Here is a 6,362-nt window from a genome sequence, read left to right as displayed (position 1 = left end):
TGCTCCCAGCCAGCGCACAAGCATGCACCAAGTCTCTGTGATAAACAGCCCTGATTCAGCAACTCTGACGCCACCAGCCTTAGTTAGTACTGGCCAACTGACCTCAACACATCCCATTTCCAAATTTCCCAGCCCTCTATTGGAAAATGTAGGTCTGTTGCTCTTTTAAAGAGACAAAAACACAGCAGTCTGTTGCTTTACCTGGGAGTCAACAATCACTTCAGTTCACCCACAGCACTGAGTTGGTTTAGATTAAAAGTAAAACAAGTTTATTAACAAAAACGAGAGGTTCTACGTGAGTTCAGGTGTAAAGGATAAAGTTAGAAATGGTTACGAATAAATAAAAGTGAAAACTGCTTTCCTACTGGCTAAGATTTAAGAGAACTACAGTCTTGGTTGAAGATAAGACTTTTACCAAAGCCCTTGGTTCCTTTGTCGTCTTAGGTGAAAGATAAGATGGGATTCATTGCCCCTCTCTCTTATAGTCCAGTGAAATTTTGAAATGTATCCTTCTTGAAGTCCAGTGGCTGTGAGGAAAGGTGCCATGGAGTCTGATGGAGAAGGTTCCATGCTGGGTTCTTCCCCGCTTGTGCTTTCTTCAATGCAAATTGATCTGTTTCTGCAGCCTGTTATTGTCAATTGTCTATGATTGCACCTGGATGGAGACATTGGCTTTTCTGGTGTCTGGAAAAAACGTGTTTACCCACTCCCCAGACTTGTCTGGTTCAAACACATTTTAGTCCCATATTTCCTTCACATTTGTACAGTCCTTTGGGTGTTTACTGTACATCCACCACACAATAATACTGATGATCAGCGTGTTATTGGTTTTCCAGCAATATCTTACATGACACCTATTAGACACAGATCATGACATAAGTGAATTGGGGCACACTGAACTGGTCAGGCCAGCTGAAATTCACTATCTGATACCAGTGATCCCCTTGCCCTCTGGCACTGGGATGTTCTGAGGGTCATAATCTGTCACAATCTCATTTTCTGCCAGGCTTTCATGCAGTCAGTACTCTTGCCATGAGGATTTTGACTTGATGACAATATTACAGACTTGATTGTGACCATGTGCGTGCACATAGCATTTGATTTTTATAAGCTACATAGCAATTAGCACCTGCCTACAGTATATTCAAAGGCAGGGTTGAGCCCTATGTGTTTGTACAGCTTCTCGCACAATGAGGTCCCATACCTGATTGGAGCTTTGGGTTGTTACTGTAATACACATACAGATTATTTGGATCACATAGGATCTATCTATTCAGGTTTTTACAAATTCACTCATCATTGTGGTATCTGAACGTATGTATTATCATTGGTGTTGAAAGGAACTTAGACGGGGAGCTCAGATCAAATCACCATCTAAATGTTCTCTTTCGGAGTAAAAAAAACGCCTTTGCTAATACATTTTCTTAAATCTAATGTGAAGAACAGGTCAGTTTTTCATATTTTCACGTAATAGCAATTAATCTTTTTGATAACTACATGAAGCAACTAAGAGTCTTGTGTTGCATCATTTTCTGCTGTATGTAAAATACAAATCTTTGAGTAAGAATAATTTTGTTGACAATTTTAGATATGTGCTGTTATTTCTTGACAGTAACTGGATATGTTTGGACAGTGGCAAAACATCTGTGTATTACTCATATAACTACAAAAAGAAAAGGAGTACTTGTGGCACCTTAGAGACTAACAAATTTATTTGAGCATAAGCTTTTGTGAGCTATAGCTCACACGGCTGCTGCTCTGAAACCACTCATATAACTGTGACTGTTCACTGTACCAGATTTTAGAAAATTACCTATATTTGATGCTGACTATGTGGGGGTTTTGGTCAAAATGTTATTCCATTTTTCAGTTTTATGTCCAAATCTAAAACCCACTTTTTACCAGTTGTGGACTAGATTCCGCTCTCAGTTAAACTGGCATAAAAGCTAGAATAACTGCACTAAAGTAATCAGAACTACTCTAGACTTGTCAACTGATGTCAAAATCTGGCTCTATGTTTGGACTGTCTATGAATACAGACAATGGACCTGAGTCTGATCTTATTTACACCAATTTTACAGATGTGTAACTCTACTGACTTCACTAGAATTCTTGATTTGCACTGGCATAAGTCAGAGAACCTGAGTGTCCTCTCTGTAATGGAGAATGGGTCTCACACCAACTCCAACAAAGAACTGTACAAATCTCTGATTCCCATTTGTGACCATTTCCTCCCCTCCCACATCCAAGTATCAAATAGTTTCCACTCTGTCTTGCATTCCTCCCTTAAAATTCATCTCTTGTGACTAAACCTTTAATTAGTCTGACTTTGTCTTGATCTGAATTTTTTAAAAGTAAATACAAAATAAATAAATAGAGCTAATAGAAAAACAATTTTGTGAACTATTTCAAAGCTGTTTCCATTTTAATGGGTTTAAAATGGGTCTATTACCTGTTTGCCGCTGAATTTTCTACAATATTTTTATCAAAACATTCAATAAAACTTTTATCAACATTTTTACTGACTTTTTTTGTCAATCATTTTTAAATGTTTTTTGTTTAAAAAAGAAAGCACATTTTTAGTTTAAAAAATTCAGGAGTGATTTCAAAAATATTTTTGATTAAAAATTTTAGTTTACAAAAAAAGTTATGGAAAAATTTGCAAAAACCAAAAATTCAATGTCAATTTTTTTGGGGAGGCGGGGGAGAGGATGACACAAAAATGTTTAATGGCCTTTCTGCTCTATAAATAATGATGCATTGTGCTGTTAAATGCCTTTCCTGCATCTATTGCAACAAGAATGCCTTGATATTTCTTGTTAACCTGTATGACAAGTTTCTTTCTATTTACCTAGATCTTTTTATTATAGGGTTTATTCTATTAACCGCATGCAAAATTAGATTATATGAACCTATAGAAATAGATGTACATGACACAACATAAGAAAAATGAAGGCAGCCTCCCATGGGAGAAATAAAAGAAACAGTCCAATTCCACTTTTCCAGAAGGATCAATTAATAGAAAGAATTGATTCTACTGTCTGCCTAGCACTCATAGTTAGCTGAGTCACACACAATAAATGCTGCAGTGAGAAAAAGACAACTAATTCCCAAGAATCCCAATGGGAAAGAAATTAACAGATGCCGTTTTGCAGGATTTAAAAGAAACAACCTGTGGGTCATTTTTAAGCTCTACATTATAAAATTACTGCATTTGAATTATTTGCATTATCCCTCCCAATTGTCTTTAAATTTGTAACTTTTCAGATCATAGAATCATAGAATCATAGAATATAAGGGTTGGAAGGGACCCCAGAAGGTCATCTAGTCCAACCCCCTGCTCGAAGCAGGACCAAATCCCAGTTAAATCATCCCAGCCAGGGCTTTATCAAGCCTGACCTTAAAAACCTCTAAGGAAGGAGATTCTACCACCTCCCTAGGTAACGCATTCCAGTGTTTCACCACCCTCTTAGTGAAAAAGTTTTTCCTAATATCCAATCTAAACCTCCCCCACTGCAACTTGAGACCATTACTCCTCGTTCTGTCATCTGCTACCATTGAGAACAGTCTAGAGCCATCCTCTTTGGAACCCCCTTTCAGGTAGTTGAAAGCAGCTATCAAATCCCCCCTCATTCTTCTCTTCTGCAGGCTAAACAATCCAGCTCCCTCAGCCTCTCCTCATAACTCATGTGTTCCAGACCCCTAATCATTTTTGTTGCCCTTCGCTGGACTCTCTCCAATTTATCCACATCCTTCTTGAAGTGTGGGGCCCAAAACTGGACACAGTACTCCAGATGAGGCCTCACCAATGTCGAATAGAGGGGAACGATCACGTCCCTCGATCTGCTCGCTATGCTCCTACTTATACATCCCAAAATGCCATTGGCCTTCTTGGCAACAAGGGCACACTGCTGACTCATATCCAGCTTCTCGTCCACTGTCACCCCTAGGTCCTTTTCCGCAGAACTGCTGCCTAGCCATTCGGTCCCTAGTCTGTAGCTGTGCATTGGGTTCTTCCGTCCTAAGTGCAGGACCCTGCACTTATCCTTATTGAACCTCATCAGATTTCTTTTGGCCCAATCCTCCAATTTGTCTAGGTCCTTCTGTATCCTATCCCTCCCCTCCAGCGTATCTACCACTCCTCCCAGTTTAGTATCATCCGCAAATTTGCTGAGAGTGCAATCCACACCATCCTCCAGATCATTTATGAAGATATTGAACAAAACCGGCCCCAGGACCGACGCTTGGGGCACTCCACTTGATACCGGCTGCCAACTAGGCATGGAGCCATTGATAACTACCCGTTGAGCCCGACAATCTAGCCAGCTTTCTACCCACCTTATAGTGCATTCTTCCAGCCCATACTTCCTTAACTTGCTGACAAGAATACTGTGGGAGACCGTGTCAAAAGCTTTGCTAAAGTCAAGAAACAATACATCCACTGCTTTCCCTTCATCCACAGAACCAGTAATCTCATCATAAAAGGCGATTAGATTAGTCAGGCATGACCTTCCCTTGGTGAATCCATGCTGGCTGTTCCTGATCACTTTCCTCTCATGCAAGTGCTTCAGGATTGATTCTTTGAGGACCTACTCCATGATTTTTCCAGGGACTGAGGTGAGGCTGACTGGCCTGTAGTTCCCAGGATCCTCCTTCTTCCCTTTTTTAAAGATTGGCACTACATTAGCCTTTTTCCAGTCATCCGGGACTTCCCCCGTTCGCCACGAGTTTTCAAAGATAATGGCCAATGGCTCTGCAATCACAGCCGCCAATTCCTTCAGCACTCTCGGATGCAACTCGTCCGGCCCCATGGACTTGTGCACGTCCAGCTTTTCTAAATAGTCCCTAACCACCTCTATCTCCACAGAGGGCTGGCCATCTCTTCCCCATTTTGCGATGCCCAGCGCAGCAGTCTGGGAGCTGACCTTGTTAGTGAAAACAGAGGCAAAAAAAGCATTGAGTACATTAGCTTTTTCCACATCCTCTGTCACTAGGTTGCCTCCCTCATTCAGTAAGGGGCCCACACTTTCCTTGGCTTTCTTCTTGTTGCCAACATACCTGAAGAAACCCTTCTTGTTACTCTTGTCATCTCTGGCTAGCTGCAGCTCCAGGTGCGATTTGGCCCTCCTGATATCATTCCTACATGCCCGAGCAATATTTTTATACTCTTCCCTGGTCATATGTCCAATCTTCCACTTCTTGTAAGCCTCTTTTTTATGTTTAAGATCCGCTAGGATTTCACCATTAAGCCAAGCTGGTCGCCTGCCATATTTACTATTCTTTCGACTCATCGGGATGGTTTGTCCCTGTAACCTCAACAGGGATTCCTTGAAATACAGCCAGCTCTCCTGGACTCCTTTCCCCTTCAAGTTAGTCCCCCAGGGGATCCTGGCCATCCGTTCCCTGAGGGAGTCGAAGTCTGCTTTCCTGAAGTCCAGGGTTCAATTTATTCAGTGCTTTGCTTGATGTTCCTGATCTTCCTAATTTCTTTGAAAGTCATATGCAACTTTCTCATAAATGGAAGCTATACAAAACCAATAAACTGTAGCTTTTAGATTTGGGGCCAGTCATTTTTACTTCACTTGAAAGTGTATATTACTTTTAGAGAAAGATCCTATAAGATTTATCACATAGGAGTTTATTTCAGTGGGGGTTCTGTGTAAGACTGCATCTTTAACTGAGACAAAATTCTTATGCTTCTTTCAGGAAATGAAAAGTGTGTGATTTTCTTTGTCAGAACAATTATGTAAAGTCTTAAACACAAGAGCACATAAGACATCATCAATTAACAGAATTAGTTAGAAAATATATGACACAAATTCTCAGAGATCTTGGAATCTGATATGAACTGCTAGAATAGTCAATTCAATAGAGACCTGAGGATTGTAACACAAGCCTGTACCAAAATAATAGAGTAGTAGAAAATGTTATGCTTTATGGACACAGAGTTAATATGTAATCCACTAATTTAGAAATGTGAGTGAAATACTAGCCACTAAATCAGGATTAAAATAGATGGAAATATATTCAATACATTGATGGTATTTTAAAGGTTATATTTACTGCTATCTTGTCTTGACCTTTAGATGAAATTTGCATTTGGTTTTGGATGCCTCAGTGAATTTTCTATTTCCTTTCAAAACCTTTTTAAATCTTGAGGCAAACATATACTGTTGCAATAGTCATCATTTTACAGTCTCACTAATGTAACTTTACACACCATGGCTCTATAACGTTAACTATTGTTTTAGGTCAAATTCTGCATGGAACCTGTATCCACAGGTAATGCATGGGGTATACAGAATCACAGAATTCGGATGCTGAGTGTTGTTATAATATCATGGCCCCGTCTAGATTTCTGA

Source organism: Caretta caretta, chromosome 2 (assembly GCF_965140235.1).
Source record: "Caretta caretta isolate rCarCar2 chromosome 2, rCarCar1.hap1, whole genome shotgun sequence".
Taxonomy (NCBI): Eukaryota; Metazoa; Chordata; order Testudines; family Cheloniidae; genus Caretta; species Caretta caretta.
The sequence above is the reverse complement of the archived record's forward strand: the minus strand, read 5'-3'. Positions refer to the sequence as shown.